Below are 4,104 nucleotides of genomic sequence, written 5' to 3' on the forward strand. Positions count from 1 at the left end.
CTATATATCAATCTTTAACTCTCGACCATTTCGAGACTCCTCGTCATGTCCGTGATCTCATTCGGGACTCCGAACAACATTCGGTCACCAAATCACATAACTCACATAATACAAAATCGTCATCGAACGTTAAGCGTGCGGACCCTACTAGTTCGAGAACTATGTAGACATGACCGAGACACTTCTCCGGTCAATAACCAATAGTGGAACCTGGATTCTCATATTGGCTCCTACATATTCTACGAAGATCTTTATCGGTCGAACCATTATGACAACATACGTTATTCCCTTTGTCATTGGTATGTTACTTGCCTGAGATCCGATTGTCGGTATCTTCCTAGTTCAATATCGTAATGCATCATCCCGCAACTAACTCATTAGTCACATTTCTTGCAAGGCTTATTATGATGTGCATGTTGGGGAACGCAGTATTTCAAAAAAAATTCCTACGATCACGCAAGATCTATCTAGGAGATGCATAGCAACGAGCGGGGAGAGTGTGTCCATGTACCCTCGTAGACCGAAAGCGGAAGCGTTTAGTAACGCGGTTGATGTAGTCGAACGTCTTTGTGATCCAACAAATCCAAGTACCAAACATACGGCACCTCGGCGTTCAGCACACGTTCAGCTCGATGACGTCCCTAGATCTCTTGATCCAGTTGAGGACGAGGGAGAGTTCCGTCAGCACGACGGCGTGGCGACGGTGATGATGAAGTTACCGGCACAGGGCTTTGCCTAAGCACTATGACAATATGACCGAGGTGTGTAACTATGGAGGGGGGCACCACATACGGCTAAGACAATTGATCTTGTGTGTTCTAGGGTGCCCCCTAATACGTCTCCAACGTATCTATAATTTTTGATTGCTCCATGCTATACTATTGTAACATCCCAAATTCTCAATTTGGAATGTTATACATTAGATCATCAATGCATATCATATTTTATTTTGCTTTTGGTTGATCCTAAAAATTTCTACGCAACTCAAGGACCCACGGAGAGAGTTGGGGAATTCATTATTTTCATATTTGAGTTTTCTCAAATTTTGAGAATAGGATCATTTGATTTTTATTATTTTATCATCAATTATTTCTATTACAAAAATATGAGAGAGGGAATAAAATGACTTTCCCAAAATAAAGAAATATTGAGGATTTAATAATAAAATCAAATAAGATTTTATTTCGGAGTTTTTCGTTATTTTATTTGAATTTAGGAAAAATGTGTGTTTTTCAAAATTGCATTTAGGCCCCAAATAAATGTTCACCTTGTGCGGCTTGATTTTAGAAGCCCGACAAAATTTATTTCGGAATTTTTGGAGTCCGTTTAGTATTTCTTTTTATTTTTCTTCCGCGCGTACTTATTAAAAAAACGCGCACCGACCTAACCGGGCCGTGTCCGCCTGGGACTCTGGCCCGGCAGGCTTTAAAAGCCGGGGCAGCCCAACCCCCGAGCCAAACCCTAGCCCGCCGCCCCTCGAACCCCGCGCCTCCGCCGCCAGCGCCGCCGCCCGCCGCCCGCTGCGCCGCCCGCCGGCGCCCCGCCGCCGACGCCGCCGCCTCGCCGCACGCCGCCCGAGGTTCGCCTCGTAATCCGCGCCGCCGTTTTTTTAAAACCGATCGGTTTTCGTCGGTTTTTTTAGTTTTCGTTTTTAGTTTAGTTTCGGTTTTTTCTAATAGATCGGTTTTTCCGGTTTATTTTTTTTAGCGAGCGTTCGTCCGTTCGTTCGTTCTAGCGAACGTTCGTAATTTTCTTCTTTTTCTTGGATTAAATCCGCGATTTTTCTGATCGCGATTTCTGATCCGATTTTCGTTTTAGTATAACTTTTCGCTCGTTTATCAGAATCAGGCGATTCAAGCGCCTGGAGTTTCGTCTCGAAACCCTCTATCCGTTTAACCAACTTAAACAAGTTTTTGCTACTGTAAAATTTGACTTAGATCCAGATTAGTAGAACGAAGTTGTTTTCTTTCGCCGTTTGACTTTCGTTGCTTCGTTTGATTTGATTCTTTTTGCAAACTGGAGTTCTTAAGTTGAACTTTCTGGTTAGATCTCTTATTTGACTTTTACCTGTGCATTAGATGAGTGCTTATTGTATGCTTATTTGTTTGTCTGCAATAGAATACCCGGAGTGCGCCACCTGTTACTTCGAATCGCTAGGTTTCACGGATCATCAGCAAGGCAAGTAACACTTTGATCATACCTTTTCTACTACCCAGTTTTATTGCATTAGTTCAATCCTCAAACATTGCATGATTAGGATCTAATTAAATTGTGGGATGGGAAGTAGATGAGGTAGTACCTATCACCTGTTATATTATCAAACCCTTGGGAATTACTTCTACATTTGCCTATTATGCCATGCTATGCTAGTAGACGTGGATTGGGTGAGTGATATCCATGACAGATGTGAGTTTGTTAATTAATGGTTTATCTAAGATGGCAACTTAAACACACATCTGGGTGGATTGAGGTACCTGGGTATTCCAGGATTTGCCTGTTTTTTTATGGACCGCCACCCAGGCTCAAAGGGATCATGAGATTATTCATACTAGAAACTTCCGTGTGCAATGACAAGCTATTATGGGCTCTAGCATAGTTGATTAAGTCGTGCGAACTCTTACAGGGTAGACTAGCAGATGTAGGGGATGTAGGTGGTACGGTCTACCCGATCGTAAGGTGCTAGCGCTTCTGAAAGACTGTGTCTCGGTCATCCGTCTTCTCAAACACCATGTAGTGCGAGAAACCAAACGGAGGCGATCGATTCTTGTGGGGAAAAGTGCGCAAACCTCTGCAGAGTGTATTAAACTAATCATGATTAGCCGTGTCCCCGGTTATGGACATCTTGAGTATCTAGTACCTGGATTATCGTGTGAATCTCAACATGTTACTCTAAATTAATTTTGTTAGGTTTTGATAATGATGATATTTAATTGGGATTGAGGATGCTGTCAACCATTCTCAATGTTTAACAACTACCATGATAGTTAAATAAATTTTATTCCTTTGTAGTAGGGAAAAATTGGCTTTACGTAAAACTGTAACCATAGAGCTTTCCACCAGCCAAATATGCATATAGTATAGCTGTTTCATTCCATTACTCTCTATGTGTTACTTTGCCAGCATATTCCATGTGCTGACCCATTTCGGGCTGCAACGTTAATGTTGCAGACTTTTCAGACGACGATTAAGGAGTTTTTAGGTCGTGGTTCTATACTCAGTGATGCCGTTGGAGTTGATGGACTCACTTATCTTCCAAGCCTTCCGCTGTTATTGTTATTAGATGGCCTTAAGCCATATTTATTGTAATAAGTTCTCTATTGAGACACTTGATGTAATAAGTGTGTGATTGCTACTCTGTTATAAATCCTCCGAGTACTGTGTGGTGTCAGCATTACTGATCCAGGGATGACATCGGAGCACAGAGATTGGACCATTTGAGGTCTGGTCGCTACAACTATCTATTGTTTTGGACATTATTGGGCTTTATTATCCACTTTTACATTATTTTTGGGACTTACCTATTAACCAGAGGCCCAACACAGAATTGCTATTTTTTGCCTGTTTTAGGGTTTCGAAGAAAAGGAATATCAAATGAAGTCCAAACGGAATGAAACCATCTGGAACGTGATTTTCTCAACGAATAAGACCAGAGAGACTTGGACCCTACGTCAAGAAATAAAACAGGAGGCCACGAGGTAGGGGGCGCGCCCTCCACCCTCGTGGGCCCCCTGTTGCTCCACCGATGTACTCCTTCCTCCTATATATATCCACGTACCCCCAAACAACCAGAGACGGAGCCAAAACCCTAATTCCACCGCCGTAACTTTCTGTATCCACGAGATCCCATCTTGGGGCCTGTTCCGGAGCTCTGCCAGAGGGGGCATCGATCACGAAGGGCTTCTACATCAACACCATAGCCTCTCCGATGAAGTATGAGTAGTTTACCTCAGACCTACGGGTCCATAGTTAGTAGCTAGATGGCTTCTTCTCTCTTTTTGGATCTCAATACAATGTTCTCCCCCTCTCTTATGGAGAACTATTCGATGTAATCTTCTTTTTGCGGTGTGTTTGTTGAGACCGATGAATTGTGGGTTTATGATCGAG

Source organism: Triticum urartu, chromosome 7A (assembly GCF_056163025.1).
Source record: "Triticum urartu cultivar PI428250 chromosome 7A, HENAU_Tu73, whole genome shotgun sequence".
NCBI classification, from domain to species: Eukaryota; Viridiplantae; Streptophyta; class Magnoliopsida; order Poales; family Poaceae; genus Triticum; species Triticum urartu.